Below are 15,931 nucleotides of genomic sequence, written 5' to 3'. Positions count from 1 at the left end.
GGATTATTCTTGTATGTATACTTACTAGTGTTGTCAATGGCCATAAGACTGTACAGATTTCAGAAGTTAAGGTACAGTGCAAGGGTGAAATGTTATACCAATATAATAAAAACCAGCAGGATCTTATTAGGAGGGATAAGGCAAAGATGCCACATTTATTGTAAATACCATAACAAAACAAAAGACAACAGTAAACAACGTTGTTTTACTACTTATTTCTTATACACACACACACACATTCATTCACACAATCATTCATTCAGGTTCTGTATAGATGTTATAGTTACCAGCCTAGATGTTGCTCATGCCAAGTTACTGGCCAGGTATCTTGGTCTTGAGGATGGAGCCGAGTCTGTGTCAGATGCATCTGATGCTCCTGGAGGCTGGCAGCAGAACCATAGACTCAAAGTCCTCAGTCTTTAGAGTCCAGTTTTATAGGAATTTATTCCTATGTCAGTTCATGAGAGTTGCTTCATTTTGCTGTTGCTAAATCAATCAGCAGGTGGCTGGCTCCATGTTGTCAGATGCTTTGTTTTTCCTTCCTTTGAGGTGTGGTGGGTGGATTCCAGTTTGCCCTCCGGGGGTCATCTAGTTGATCCCACTTGACACCTTCTTCAGCGGACACTGAATTCTTCGGGCTGGTACCTCCCTAACCATTCATTCACATACATTCTTTATCTTAATCACATCTATTTCACTGTCTCTTTACTTTTTGGGGTGTTACCAATTTATGTGAGACTCCCTGTCTTTTAACAAGCAAAGATAAAGTGAGATGAAAATTTACAGGGGGTGGGGGTCTCTATCTATATACTATAACATCTACTGTTTTGGCTTACTTAGAGTTAATTAATGTTTAGCAAGTTTTATACCAAGTATCTCTTTGAGCAGGCTTTACACAGACACAGCTGGTGGCTTGCAGGTTAGAGGCTAAATGCTGGGAATTACAAATTTACTTTTAACATAAATCTTAAGTTATAAAGTATTAATTAACAATAAATCAATAAATCATTTCTCATATAAACCATGTTTAATATAAACCTTTAATATCCCTACATAATGAGCTCTTAGAACAGCATGTCTGTCAATAAACATATCCATGGGTGGATAATCCAACCCAAAGCATAGTGGAACTCGCTTGGGAATGTTGCTTTTGACAAGAGTAAATGGTGTCACCAAGACCAAATGCGCTTTAGTACCAACGGGGTGGAGTTTGATGAGCAGGTAGTTAATTTGTACCAGCTCCCCATAAACAGTGACCTTGTTTTGTTGTTCTATTGGCTCAGGATTAAGAAACCCCATAATATGAACTGGATAATAAATGTGATTAATGGGCTGTTTTGGAGAATTGCTGTGTTTTCATGATGTGCTGAGTCCAAAATATCATGGGAACCATGCCAAAAAAACAAACAAAAAAAATCCCCTTTTCTACTTTGGTGAGTGAAGATATAAAGCCAGCTATTACGCAAGATGTAAAGATACTTGCAGATGTTGGTGACTCAGATCACATAAATCCAGAACTTATTTAAATTGCCAATTTAATGACAGTACAGTGCATTAATTCAAATAGTTTGTAATTCTTTTGGCCATTAGAATGCAAGGTCCAGTATCAAATTAATTTGAACGACTGGTAGACTCTACAGCTGGCTTCTGATCCAGTTTCACTTTCTGTAGATGGGTTTATTTTATGCAGGGTAGGTGGCATGGCTACCACTCGACTTAATGATTATGATGCTTTCATTTGGTTCATAATATCTTACTCTGAGGGAAGGTGTTAACTTAGGCTATAGCAGGCTCAGTAGCTGTATTGAGGCCCTGGTCTATGTACAGTTTTTTGTATCAACACGGGTATGATTGTTTTGATCAAAATAGGGTGTTTGCACAGCTGAAAAGGTATTTTTTTTTACAGCAAGATAATTAATGCAGATAAACATGTAGGAAAGAAGTTACTAGCTAAGAAAAACCCTTGGATAACACATTAAATCATTGCTCTGGTGAGTGAAAGAAGGAAAGTAAAAGCACAAAGATTGACATCAGAAGAAGAGGAACACCAAAGACTAAATAAAATGATAAAGAATAAAGGCAGATTAGCAAAGTATAAATGGTTGAATGAGAAATGCACAAAAATTGAACAGCTGGATAAAGAGAACAAATAAAATGAGATATATCAAAAGATAAGTCTTTGATTACAGAAGAAAAATAATCAATATGTCCCTTAAGGAAAAAAGTGGATAATATATGACAGACCTTAAAGACAAGAATGAGACATGGGGAAAATATGTCAAGGAACTATATTGTGATGATAGACCTGAAAAACCTCAACTAGAGACCAGTCAAATGAGCCCACCAGAAATGGGTGAAGAAATCATAGCATCAATAAAAGGACTTCTGAATGGAAAAGCATAGCTTGTCATGTGATACCAGCTGAATTGTTGGAAAGAATAGGGGATGAAGGCTTTAAAGCCCTCTCAGAGGTAATGAATGTTTGAGACAGGAGAATTGACGGAAGATTTTATAATCTCACTTTGTATCCAAATCCCAAAAAAGAACAATGCGATGGATTGTAAAGAATACAGAACAATCAGCCTCATGTCTTTAAGATACTCTTGTGAGTTGTTCAAGGCTGTATAAAATAAAAGATTGATAATGAAAGAAATGAACAGCAATACAGCTTCAAACGTGGAAAGCCACGATAAATGACTTCATGAACTTGAAGCTCATATTAGAAAGATCATTTGAAATGGGGAAAACAGTATACCATATATACTCATTCATAAGCCGAATTTTTTTTAGTAAATAGGGCAGCACCAGAGAAGGGGGTTGGCTTACGAACAGGTATAGAGAGGGAGAGGTGGGATACAGCCCCTCTCCCCCAACAGAGGGAGCAAGGAGAGGCAGCACAGCCAGCAGAGCCAGAAGGGAAGAGGTGTGGCCAGAGTCTCTCTGCTTCTGGCCACGCTGCTCTCCCCCCAGCCTCCGAAGCAGCTGCAGCTCCGGGGCTGGCAGACTGCTGCCGTGCTGCTCGGCCCCGCCCCCCAGAGCAGGCTGTGGCCATGCTGCCTGGGCACTGGATCACGCTGCGGCCTTGCTGCCCAGCCCAGCCCGCTGGAACATGCTGCGCCACCCGGTCTGACCCGCCAGAGCAGGCTGCAGCCGCTCTGCCCAGCCTGCTGGAGCAGCTCCAGCCAGGCCAGAGACATCCTCCCCTGGCCCTCCCCCAGATACGGTGGGATGGGAAGGGGAGAGTGTGGGGGTCCCCACTAGAGCGCGTGAATTCGGCAGAGTGCATCCACAGTACCGGGGCTAGCATCGAATGTCGGAGCGGTGCACTGTGGTAGCTATTCCACAGTTCCTGCAGTCTCTGCTGCCCATTGGAATTGTGGGTTAAACTCCCAGTGCATCATGGCGCAAAAACATTCTCGCAGATGTTTCTGGGTGTGTGCTGTCACTTGCTTCTCCCTCCATGAAAGCTACAGCAGACACCATACTACCAGCAGACAGTGCAGCACGGTGCACCGCCTGTCTCCTGGTACTATGAATCCACCTCGTATGTCCTCTCGTCTTTTTATCTACTCATTCATCTAGCCATTTCCCGCCTTTTTTCGGCTACCATGAACAGAGCTGCACAGCTTCCCCCACTTTTTCCATGTTGTCTGTCCTGGGCTCACGTGGAAGCTACAGAAGGCAACAATTCCCCGACATTTTTTTGGCCATCGTGAACAGAGCCGCACAGCTTCCGCCGTTTTTTCCATGTTGTCGGTCATGGGCTCCCATGGAAGCTACAGAAGGCAACAAGTCCCTGCTGTTTTTCGGCCATCGTGAACAGAGCAGCAAACTCTGCTCACGCTTCCGCTGCAAACTCTGCTCTCCCACTCTTGCAGCTCTAACGAGCTTCCTGACTCCGTGAAAGCTACAGAAGACAACCATTTACCACCTCTTATCGGCCATCTTGAACCGAACAGCTCGTTTCACACCCTTTTTCCAGGATTATCCGTGTAGGTGCCATAGCGCGGCAAGCATGGAGCCCGCTCAGATCTCCGCTGCAGTTTTGACCATTCTAAATACCTCGCGCATTATCCAGCAGTATGTGCAGTACCTGCAAAACCAGGCGAGGAAGCGAAGACAACACAATTACTATACTGATGAGGACATGGACACAGACATTCCTAGAAGCACGGCATGTGGCGATTCGGAGATCATGGTGGCATTGGGCCTGGTTCATGCCGTGGAATGCCGATTCTGGGCCTGGGAAACAAGCACAGACTGGTGGGACCGCATAGTGTTGCAGGTCTGGGATGATTCCCAGTGCTGCGAAACTTTCGTATGCGTAGGGCCACTTTGATAGAACTTTGTGTCTTGCTGTCCCCTGCCCTGAAGCGCAAAGACACCAAAATGAGAGCAGCCCTCACAGTTGAGAAGCAAGTGGCCATAGCCCTGTGGAAGCTTGCAACGCCCGACAGCTACCGGTCAGTCAGGAATCAGTTTGGAGTGGGCAAATCTACTGTTGGGGCTGCAGTGCTGCAAGTAGCCAACGCTATCACTGACCAGGTGCTATCAAGGGTAGTGACTCTGGGAAATGTGCAGACCATTGTGGATGGCTTTAATGCGCTGGGGTTCCCTAACTGCAGCGGGGCGACAGACGGAACGCATATCCCCAACTTGGCCCCGGCATACCGTGGTGGCCAGTACATAAACCGCAAGGGATACTTTTCCATGGTGCTGCAAGCACTGGTGAATCACAAGGGACGTTTCACCAACATCAGCGTGGGATGGCTGGGAAAGGTGCATGACGCTCGCATCTTCAGGAACTCTGGTCTGTTTGAACAGCTGCAGGAAGGGACTTACTTCCCAGACCAGAAAATGACTGTTGGGGATGTTGAAATGCCTAGAGTTATCCTTGGGGACCCAGCCTACCCGTTGATGCCATGGCTCATGAAGTCCTACACAGGCACCCTGGACAGTAGTAAGGAGCTGTTCAACTATAGGCTGAGTAAGTGCAGAATGGTGGTAGAATGTGCTTTTGGACGTTTGAAAGCGCGCTGGCGCAGTTTACTGACTCGGTTAGATCTCAGCACAACCAATATTCCAATTGTAATTGCTGTTTGTTGCGTGCTCCACAATCTCTGTGAGAGTAAGGGGGAGACGTTTATGGTGGGGTGGGAGATTGAGGCAACTCGCCTGGTGGCCAATTTCACACAGCCGGACAACAGGGCGCATCAGAGAAGCTTTGAAAGCCAGTTTCATGAGTGGTCAGGATACGGTGTGACAGTTGTGTTTGTTTCTCTTGAAGGTACCTGCCCCCTATATATATGAAAGGAAATAAAGTCTAAATTGTTTAAAAACTGTTCTTTATTATTTGTTGCACAACACATTGAGAGAAATCAGAAGGCAGACTGGGGGAGGGGAGGGGGTTTGGGTTAGGGGGTGGAGGAGGGGGCAAGGACAAGTCGAGAAACCAAATAAAAAATTTGCATATGCCAGCTTTTTGCTGCTTGGGTGATCCTCTGGGGTTGAGTGTGTGGGTCCCCGTAGCCTCCCCACTCGTGTTCTTGGGCATCTGGGTGAGGAGGCTATGGAACTTGGGGAGGAGGGAGGACGGTTACACAGGGGCTGCAGCGGCAGTCTGTGCTCCTGCTGCCTTTCCCGCATTAGATCCACCATACAGGGGAGCATGTCAGTTTGCTCCCCCATGAGCTTGACCATAGCGTCCTGGCTGCTCTCATTGCGCGCGTCCCTCCTCTCTTCGTGTTCCTGTAACGCTTTACGGGATTCTGCAATTGTTTGCCTCCATGCATTCAGCTGGGCCCTATCAGTGCGGGAAGACTGCATGAGCTCAGTGAACGTGTCTTCCCGACTTCGTTTTTTCCACCTTCTAATCTGGACCAACCTCTGGGACGGAGTAGATAGGGCCCGGGTTGAAACATTTGCATCTGCGGGACGAGAAAAAGGGAGGGTAGTATTTTAAAATATACATTTCAGAGAACAAAGGGGACACTTTGGTATGAGTAAGCCATCACACAGAGCCGGGCAACAGAATTCAGCTTGCAGGCAGCCTAGGGCATGCGGGGTTCTGCTTCTTCTACATTCATTTCAGTGTTTTCAAACTGGTGGGACCCCTTTCCCATAGCAAGCAGTGCCTGGTGGGTTTGTCATAAAGGAGGGCCTGTGGGCTCTCTGGGATGATCACGTCACCCAACACCCACCGCATGGCTCCCTTGAGGCTCTGAGCAGGGATGAGCCCTTTAAACTATAAGCGAACAGCCCAACACGGCTGAGTTTCCCCCCTGTCCCCCCCACCGCTTGGCTCCAATCAAGCTCTCACTCACCAGAAGTACCTTCTCCAGGGCCATGGTCCGGGAGCCCGCCTTGAGAGTGGGGGGGAGGCTATTGGCTCCAGCATTAAGCATAGTTCCTGCAGAGGGGGGGAAACGGATTCCCCACTTGCTGCCTGTCCACCGTCCTCCTCTTCATCCTCCAATAACTCTTCCTCCTCGCTCTGTGCAACTCCCCCCTTGCAAGTGTCCACGGACAGTGGTGGGGTAGTGGTGGCATCACCCCCCATAATTGCATGGAGCTCACAGTAAAAGCGGAATGTATGGGGCTGTGACCCAGAGCGCCCGTTTGCCTCCCTGGCTTTTTGGTACGCTTGCCTGAGCTCCTTGATTTTTGTACGACACCGCTCTGTGTCCCTGGAGTAGCCTCTTTCCGTCATGGCCCTGGAGACTTTAGCATACGTATTTGCATTCCTTTTTTTGGAACATAGTTCTGCCATAACAGACTTGTCTCCCCAACATGCAATGAGATCCAGTACCTCCCATTCGGACCATGCTGGAGCTCGTCTGCGAATCCGGGACTGTGTGATCTCTTGTGATGGTGGACTCTGCATGGTCACCTGTGATAGTGGAGTGTGCTTACAGTCACCTGTGCTGATGGTGACCAAACAGGAAATGAAATTCAAAAGTTCCCGGGGCTTTTCCTGCCCACCTGGCTAGTGCATCGGAGTTGAGAGTGTTGTCCAGAGCGGTCACAAGGGAACATTCTGGGATAGCTCCCGGAGGCCAATAACGTTGAATTGCATCCACAATACCTTTAACCTGGGATTGCGATCTCGATTTAAGCGCTACTCCACTTGCCAAGGTGGAGTACAGAAATCGATTTAAAGAGCCCTTTAAATCAAAAAAGCCGGTTTGGTCATGTGGACGGAATCATTTTTTTTTCAAATTAACTCGGCTAATTCCAAAATAACAGACTAGGCCTAAGAAAGGTCAACCATAGATTGGGGTACGTTGTTGACCTCACCTAATAACAGTGCAGTAAAAATCACCTGCAACTTGTCTTCACTGGGTTTTTAGAGTGAGATAGCTGTCTGACTGTAAAAAAACAAACAAACAAAAACCTAAACCAAAAAAAAAAACCCTTCCTTTTTTGGCAATGAAGACATAACCCTAGTTAAACCACTCTGCAAGACCCCTATTAAAGATCCCTTAGGCCAGCTCTATACTACAGACTTTTTTGACACAAGTTGCCTCGGTGTACAGCCATCAGCTGTTGTATATTGCTTAGGCACCTGCACCTTGGATACTTGGTTGGTGTGTGTATGCACGAGCGGTTGCATTGATGTAAAATATATTACACCATGGATAGGGATCCCAGTGGGCTCTGAACTGCCATCCAGCTCAGTGCCTTGTGGGACATTTTCGTAGTGCTTTGTGGGATACCATCCATTTGCCCATGGATTTCTGAGGGCTAGGGATCAAGTTCCCACCATGCCACTTTCTCCATCCAATGATGCTTAACCCATCCTATAATTTTGTGCCATTTAAAAAAACAACAACAACCTCCCACAGTCCTGCATTATGCTTTTCAGTCTCTGCCATCTTTCTGGCAGAAGTGTGGACCCTACATAGTTCAGCACAATTCTCATGAGTGTTGCTGATACAGGACACACAATTGCCCTTTATTTGCAGAACTGTGTGTGTGTGATGAGGACAATGCAGAGATGTTCAAGCACAATAACTGGATGCTGATGGGCACAGCAAAATAAAAAAGGCGAGGCTGTTGCTGGTATTCATGGAACAGCTCCACGCCACTGCTTCTGGCCTAGAAAAATGAGCACTGATTGGTGGGATTGCATCATATTGGGGGGTTGGGAAAACAAGCAGTGGCTGCAACATTTTTGAATGCTAAAGGCCATGTTCCAGGATCTGTGTGCTGAGCTCAACCCACCCTCCAGCACATGCACACCAGAATGACAGCTACATTGGTAGTGGAGAAGCAAGGGGGGATTCTGCTCTGAATACTTGTGGCACCGCCGTATTGCTACCAGTCAATGGGTAATTAGTTCGGTTTGGAAAATCCACAGTAAGGGCTATTGTTATCCAAGAGAGTAAGGCTCTTAATTGTCTCTTGCTATACTGGATTGTGACTCTCTGTAAAATGCAGGAGATATTGAATGGATTAGGGCTTCCAAACTGCATGATAGATGGCATGCATATCCCTATTCTGGCACCAGCCCACCTTGCCATTGAGATTATCAACAGAAAGGCATACTTTCCTGTGGTTTTGCAAACCCTGTATCACCGGAGATGCATCACTGTTATCAGTGTGGACCAGTCAGGGAATGTGCATGACATCTGCATCCTTAAGAACACAGGACTTTGCAAGCATGGATACATCTCCTCAGCTGGTGCATTATCATTGGGGAAGTTGAAATGCCAGTTACTGATTCTGTGGGATCCAGCCTATCCCTTGTTTCCCTGGCTTAGGTAGCTGTAATTGGCCACCTCAGCAGCACCAAGGAAAGATTCAACTACTGGTTTAGCAAGTGCAGAATGACTGGAATTATGCTTTTGGTAAACTGAAGGGATGCTGTCGTTATCTGCTCACTAGATTGGATCTCAGTGAGGGAAATAGCCTCATTGTTATTGCTGCATGTTGTGTGCTCCATAATATCTGTGAGGCGAAAAGTGAAAAGCTACTGCCAGGGTGGAGGAGTTAGGTGGAGTGGCTGTCTGCTGAATTTGAACCACCATACACAAGGGCTATTAGAAGAACGTATCATGGAGCTGTACAGCTCAAGGAGGCCTTAAACGACAATTTTAATAGTTAGGCACATTTAAATGTTTTCTGATGAACATGTTATGCATGTGTCTGTTATTGCCTGCTGCTGTAAATTCTGTAATGTATGGTACAAACTAGGAAATCTGGGTGGGTTATTGGCCCCCGCAATGAATTCCTCAATGTGTGGTGTAAACTGGTAAAGATAATTTGAGTTTCCAGAAATAGAACTTTTGTATACAAAAAACCAGGGCAACAAAAGTAAAATGCAAACAAACATACAAGATAAAAACAGCATGCCAACATGAACCATAATTTAAATCCTCACATTCAAATTTGAAGTAAACAGTAATTGTTGTGACGGGTTGGACCCCCCTTTCTGGGGTGCCATCTGATATATTGGGATTTCACTGAGCCTGCTTGCTCCATTAGCCTGGGCTCCCTCTCCGTGTTTTGCTGAATGAGGCTCTCCGGCCTCTGGCAGCACACACACACAGGTAGGGATGCACCAGCTGTAGAATCACACAGTCTGCAAACAGCGCTCTATGGGAAGACTCAGCTAGGAAATCGTCCAGCACTCAAGTGCAGCTCCCCTCTCGAAAGTACATCCAAAATAATATTGTCTTGCACTGTAGAGAAATCTGTATAACGTAAGCTCATAAATTCGCTCCCTTCCTTAATGTGGAGGATGATATGCACAACTTCTCTCCCCATTAGGAATTGCACAAACTTGTTAATAATTAACAAAAACAAGTTTATTAACTGTAAAAGGCAGATTTTAAGTGATTATAAGGGATAGCAAACAGACCAAAGCAGATTACTAAGCAAATAAAACAAAATACTCATATTAAGCTTAAGATCTTAAAGAGACTGGTTTCAAGAAGTAATTTCTCACCCTAAATGTTGTTTTAGGCAAATTGCAGAGTTTCTGTAGCTTAGAATTCCAGGTATTTCTCTTCACAGGCTTGACTTCTCTGTCTCGGTCTGGACTCAGCCCTCTCCTTTCCCACAGCTCAGTTCCTTTGTCTCTTCAGGCACTTGCAGCAGTCTTTCTTCTTGGGCAAGAAGGCAATGGAGAAGAACCCTGTTTGCCTTAATCCGCAGTCTTAAATGAGATTTACATGAGGCGGGAATCTCTTGTTTCCCAGTCTTGATCTCCCCCTCCTTTTAGTGGAAAATTACTAGAAGTCCAAGCTGGTGTTTAGTACCAGGTGACAGGACCACCTGACCTATTAGTGTCACAGCTATGTCCCAGGGCACCTCTCAGGAAGGAGAGAGATTAGTATCTTCAAAGTCTTATTGTTTCTTCCTAATGACCCATCAAGGCTGATGGGGCCTGTTGTCTGATGGGTGTCTCCCAAATACACACACAGTTGTAATTGTTACATAGTTAATATTCCGAACTTCAGATTCAGAAATGATACATGCATACAAATTGGATAATCATATTCAGTAAATCATAACCTTTCCAATGATATCTTACAAGACCCATCTTGCATAAAATATACCTCAGTTATGCCATATCCATATCATAAGCATATTTCCATAAAGAATATGGGGTGTAACATCACAGATGTGTCTGAGCCTGTGTTTTCACAGGTTGGCGTATAGTTCTCCTTGTTTTTCCCAGCGTGGAGTGGTAGAGGTAGAGATGTACACCATGCTCCCATCTATTATTTTGAGTGGTATTGGGAGAATTGCCCATGCAATTCTCCAAAGATTGGAAAGGCTACTGATTCAGGGGTCTTTGGACATGTATATCAGAAGTGCTCTGCAATGTGTTAGTTTGTTGCCTGGTACATTTCCTGATGTGCCTCTTGGTCCTTTTTCCCCTCTCATGGAACAACCAAACCCTTAATTCTCAAGCCTCCTCCATGGTCAAGTCACATGGCCACTCTACTCATTGTGCTCATGAGCTGAGGCCATAGAGGCCTAGAGGAGCTCACCAAACATATCCTCCCTCAGTCTGCTTCTTTCTTTTCCTGATAAGGGTCAGATGTTTGGAAGTCATGGAAGAAGGATCTCTCGAGGTCACCATACCAGAGGCTACTGATTAAAAGAGACAGACACCCCATTGGATGTCAGTATTTTTGTGGCTGTTCCATAGTTGTGCTTGCACCGCCTCTTCTCCCCATAGGTTATGGAGACGGAAGATTCCTTTCCTGCTCCAGGCAGGAACTTGTCTAGTAACGTGTTCTCTTTGTTTGGAGCTGGCACAGTTAGATGCACACAGCCGAAGTGAGCTGGTAGGTGTGCTTACCAAGGTAGGCAATCGGGAAAAGGCATTTCAAAAACAGGTAGGTGGGCGTCTTGTCTCTGTGACCCCAGGGCAATGGAGTTCAAAATTGTTACTGGAGCAGCCATTGTCATGAGGTCAGGGGCATTGTGGGAGAGCTGCTGGAGGACTCTTAGGGTCGACACAACTAATGCAGTGTTTTCTCTGCATGGCTCTGACCTAAGGAGGTCGATTTGTGGCTCTGCATCAAGGAGGTGGTTTTATTGTATCGCTGTAATGGGATGCATGTGTTGGCAGGAGACAAATTTTGGTGTAGGCACATTCATAACTAGGTCTACACAAGCTGACTTAGGTTGACCAAAGTTTGTAGTGTAGACCAAGGCTTATACTGGTAGAGCTTATTCCTGTAAAGCCACCTTTATACTGGTGTAACTGCGTCCGCACTAGGGAGGGTTGTACTGCTTTAACTAAACCAGTATAGTGAAGTGGCACAACTGTTGTGTGTAGACAAGCCCTATGGGCTTGAAGTTGTACCAGTTTAACTGAAAACTGTTTTGTAAACCAATACAAGTTTGTTTGGATGCTTTTACTTTGGCTTAAACCTGGCTTAATTTGGTTCAACCTCTTAAACTGATTAAACCAATACAACTTCAACCCGTGCAGCTTCTGTTTGTAGACAAGGCCTAGGGAAATAGCTAACATTTAAAAAATGACCTAAGATAATTTAAGCAATGTGATTTTAAACAATACTTTGCACAACAAACAGTCCTTGAATACAAACATCTTAACATGGTTTCCAAACTCAACTTGCCTTGACTACTCTAAGTTCAATGCCCTGTTTAAAAGACTGTTAGCTATCATGTTTTAAAACCAGGACAGTTTTTTCCTAATCTAGAAATTTGAGCCCTGACTCCTTTAAATTAATTCCCTGTTAAAATTATTTTTCACTCTGTGTCACACATGAATTATTGACATCTGAATCACCATCTGTCACAATATTGCTTGCATTCACCATTGCTTGTTACATGACTGCCAAACTGCAATTAAAACATCTTTCTTTCTTTTTTTTCTGACTGAAAAACTACAGAAAGAACAACTTAGATTTTTGTGTGTCAGATTGTGGAACTTTAATTCTGTGTTGTGGCACTTGATATCACCTGTCAGGTTTCCATCAAAATGACTTGTGTAGGTTTGTCTGGGTGGTATATCTGCCCTTTAGTGGATTGCAATATTGTGTAGGATGAAAACTGGCAGCTTGTTGGATTAATTATTACACAGTTGATTTCTGTGGCCATGCTGTTCAAACAGACTGGAAGCTGGTTTGCAGAAGCTTGAGTACTGACAATATGGGAATAAAGTAGGTTTCTTTGTAATGTCTACACTAGGGGGAAAAGTATATTTTTAAGACAGAATAGTTAGCAAATTGTAAAATCTTAGTGTACACAGGACAAGTTATAGTTAACCTTTATTTAATAAGTGTAGGTGACCCTCCATTCCTCCCCAGAGAGAGCTGCATTTCTATGGTGGGTGAAGTTACTCTTGTGTACAGAGGTTTTTGGTGTACAGAGGTTTCAGGCAGAAATCTGTATTTTACCTTGACCTGCTAAACTGAGGCAAAATGACAACTTGTCCTGTCTACACTAGGATTTTCCAGTGTGTTAGCTATTCAGTGATAAAAACACACCTTTTTAGTGCCTATATACACACACTAGGAAAAAAGAGCTTAATTGTCTTCTTTTACATTCCTGTCTATAGTAGAGAGTTAGTCCGGAGATATTTCCAACTCTGTTACTGGCTCTCTCTCTCTCTCTCTCTCTCTCTCTCCATCTAGCCTTGTGGGAGTTACTAATGGTCTGATTTTCGGAGTTGCAACCCTAGTAGCTATTAAAGTTGATTCACCGCACCTTAGAAAATCAGACCATGAGGCCTCAGTTTCCTGATCTTTAAAATGGAGTAAATAATATTTCAAAGAGATTCTGTGAGGATTCATTTCAAGATAAACACTGTCCAAGTGCTAAGTATTTATTATTTCAACCAAGCAGATTTTTTTGCAAGTTGTTCTTCTATCTGTACAAGAATCTTTGAAGCTTTGATTTTAAAAGAGAACCAAGACCATTACTGAGACATTTCTCATGAAGATCATCGTTTGCGTTTTAAAGTGAAAAGGTGTTTATGTAAAATACCCTGTGAAAATGAACATCATTAAGTTTACAGGCTGCAGGTTCAATTATTATTATTCAGAGTCTCACCCCCCTGGAGCCAACAGATGTTCCTTTTCCTTTCCATAAGGCCTAGGAAAGTCTACTATAACTTTTCAAATGGAGATGCTAAGCTTTGCCACTCTTAGAAAGGGTTAGATGTACTGCAAGTCAGGAACAGACAAGAGGGGAGTGCAAGAATGTCACATAGCTCAAGTGAACAAGCTCTCCATCTCTGCTCCTTACCCCTTTTGAGAACAGAATTAACATGTTTCCTACAAACTAAGAGGTAGGAGGAGAACGAGAAACAAGTTGTTCAAATTACTGGGTATCAAGTTTGAGTGATGGAACCTCTGAATTAGTCACTTTGTCCAGCCCCTCCTTTTTCCATTCTGAGGTAAAGTCCTCTTGGGGAAAACAAACGAACAAAAAGCTCACCCACCTTCATTTCCAGAAGATTAGCCTTTTAAGATTTTATGTCCATCCTCCCTCCACTCCAGGGCTTAAGTACTCCAGCAGTTTTTTCCTATGAGGCTGCACTTCCACTATGGCAGAAACTTCTTTTGACTTCAGGAAGGCCTCGTGGAAAGCTGGGGCATCCTAATCTATTCCCACAACAAGCTATTCTGTGGCCACAAACAGAGGATTATGATACCATGCAAAGAAGGGGTCTCTAAAATATCCCTTTTAATTGTCTCTTTCTATACTGAACAGTCCAAGTCTTTTAAATTTCTCCTCATATGGAAGGAGTTCCATACTCCTAATCATTTTTGTTCTTTTCTTTACCTTTTCCAAGCCTAATATATCTTTTCTGAGATGGAGCAACCAGAACTATATGCAGTATTCAAGGGGTAGCTGAACTGTGGATTTAATTTACTCCTGAGGGAATTCTGCACCAAAAAAAATTAAAAATTATGTGCACAATATTTTAAAATTCTGCAAATTTTATTTGTCAATAAATACATGTGTCTCCAGCATGGCAGTGGGGAGCACAGGCCACTGGCTGCATTGAGGTGGGAGATAACCCTGAAGCCCCCACTTCCCCCAGTATAGGGACTTGGCAGTGAGGCTGCACTGGACCCTGACATAGTGCAAGGGCTGAGCTTGCCCCAGAAACACCCCGGGCTCTGCTCCAGGTGCACAAGGTGTGGGGTGGGCAGGCTCAGCCCAGGAGGATCCAAGTGTGGAGGGGCTTAGTGTGGGGGGGATCTAGGTGTGGGTGAGAGGTTTCTGTGTGGGGCAGTTTGGGTGCGGGCGGCTCAGTGGCAGAACTGGACGCACAGAGACTTGTTGGAGGGTTCTGGGTGAAGGGGCAGTGGGACTGCAGGGGATCCAGGTGAAGGTGATGGGGGCTCAGGAAGGGAGAGCTGGGTATGGGGAGATGGGGCTTGGCGGGGCGGGGGGTCTGGCTGCTGGGAGTGTGGGGCTTGATGGGATGGGGGTCAGAGTGCAGCTGGTTGGGGATCAGTGGGATGGGGCTCTGGGTGTGAGGGGCTTGTCAGAGGGGTCCAGGTGGGGGTACAATGGGTTGCTTAACAGGGGAGCCCCAGCTGCTGCAGAGGGGATGCAGCATGCCGGGCTGCTGCTTCTCCCCGCGATGCCCCTCTCCCCTTTTCTTCTCCATCCCCTTCCCCTCCTCATTCCCCTCCCCCTGCCCTATTCCACTCCCTCTTCCTTCCCCACTGCCTCTTCCCCTCACCTCCTCTTCCGTCATTTCCCCCACTCCACTTTACCCAGCCCCACCGCGGGCATTCACTGTTGCACAGAATAGAGAACAGGAAGGCTCCCAGCACACAGAAGGGGAGAACAACTGGCACTAGGACCCAGGAGGCGGTGTTCAGCTGCAGAGTCAGCGGAGCCCAGACACAGCCTCCTTCAGCTGGGCAGCTCTGCACTTGCAGAATGTGGGGTGAAGTGGCATGTAACCCTGTGTGCCCCCCCCCATGCCTTGCCTGTTTTGAGGGGGGCAATCCCCCCCCCAAAACTGCGCCCATGATTGCCCACCGCCTTCCCCTCCCCTGCGCGACTTCCCTTTGCTTCCCTGGGGGGCGGGGGAGGAGCATTTTCTGTAGGTACGCAGTTATGCAGAATCCTCCCAGGAGTAATTTATATAGTGGCATTATGATATTTTCTGTCGTCTTATCTATCCCTTTCCTAATGGTTCCTAACATTCTGTTAGTTTTTTTGACTGCCACTGAACATTAAGCAGATGTTTTCTTGATTAACAGCTAATTTAGACCTCATCATTTTGTGTGTATAGTTGGGATTGTTTTCCAATGTGCAATACTTTGCATTTATCAACATGGAAGTTTATCTGCCATTTTGTTGCCCAATGACCCAGTTTTGTGAGAACCGTTTGTAACTTCACAGTCTGCTTTGCACTTAACTATCTTGAGTAATTTCGCATTATCTGCAGACTTTATTTAGCACCTCACTGTTTACT

At 45.3% G+C, this 15,931-nt stretch overlaps 1 protein-coding gene across 1 annotated transcript in view; it reads left to right on the top strand.

The window, feature by feature from the left end:
• BORCS5 (BLOC-1 related complex subunit 5) overlaps positions 1-15,931 on the top strand; it is a 133,487-nt gene that overhangs the window by 99,084 nt on the left and 18,472 nt on the right. The window lies entirely within an intron of this gene.

Source organism: Mauremys reevesii, linkage group 1 (genome assembly GCF_016161935.1).
Source record: "Mauremys reevesii isolate NIE-2019 linkage group 1, ASM1616193v1, whole genome shotgun sequence".
In the NCBI taxonomy this organism is placed as follows: domain Eukaryota; kingdom Metazoa; phylum Chordata; order Testudines; family Geoemydidae; genus Mauremys; species Mauremys reevesii.
This window is presented reverse-complemented; position numbering and strand designations above follow the sequence as displayed.